Source organism: Penaeus monodon, chromosome 30 (genome assembly GCF_015228065.2).
Source record: "Penaeus monodon isolate SGIC_2016 chromosome 30, NSTDA_Pmon_1, whole genome shotgun sequence".
Taxonomy (NCBI): domain Eukaryota; kingdom Metazoa; phylum Arthropoda; class Malacostraca; order Decapoda; family Penaeidae; genus Penaeus; species Penaeus monodon.
This window is the reverse complement of record NC_051415.1, coordinates 32,174,791-32,175,349: the sequence shown is the minus strand read 5'-3', so window position 1 is coordinate 32,175,349 and position 559 is coordinate 32,174,791. Positions and strand designations below refer to the sequence as shown.

Genomic DNA, 559 nt, shown 5'->3' with positions numbered 1-559 from the left:
ATAGGTGCAAGGCACCCGGATCAGTGGCATAACATTCCTACCTGACCTTGTCTATATACCATGCTCATTGAAATTTCAGTTTTTATGAGTCTTATTAATGATATCAACATTCTTTATATGACAGCAGTGATTGGTATTCTAACTTAGGGATACCAATAGTTAAGTAGAATACATATGCAAACCTTAATTCTACTGGGACAAGACTTAGCCAAGATACAGTTCATAATAATATATGACTTTCATTCATTGATACCAGATAAATTCAAGTTGTTTTGCCCAGTGTTTATGTAGCTTAGACTGCCCCACTTGCTACTGCTTAGTTATTTGCCAAGTTAATTATCAATTTTTAAAAATAAGTACAAAGTAAATACACAATCATTAAATGTATATTCATATCAAACTGTGGTTGAAAGACTGAATGAACAAATGATGCATAGCATAAGTCCATGAAAAGTGGGATGCTTATGCTACTGCTTATGCTCACATACATGTCCCAGCAGCCAGCAATTGCTGCTATAGATACAACCCAGAAAAAAGGGTGTGTTGCATTCAGAGGGGT

General features: G+C 35.2%; 1 protein-coding gene across 1 annotated transcript in view; it reads right to left on the bottom strand.

The window, feature by feature from the left end:
- The window catches only part of LOC119592719 (zinc finger protein 224-like), a gene marked incomplete at its 3' end in the record, with an annotated part of 14,299 nt that overhangs the window by 6,181 nt on the left and 7,559 nt on the right, over positions 1-559 (bottom strand).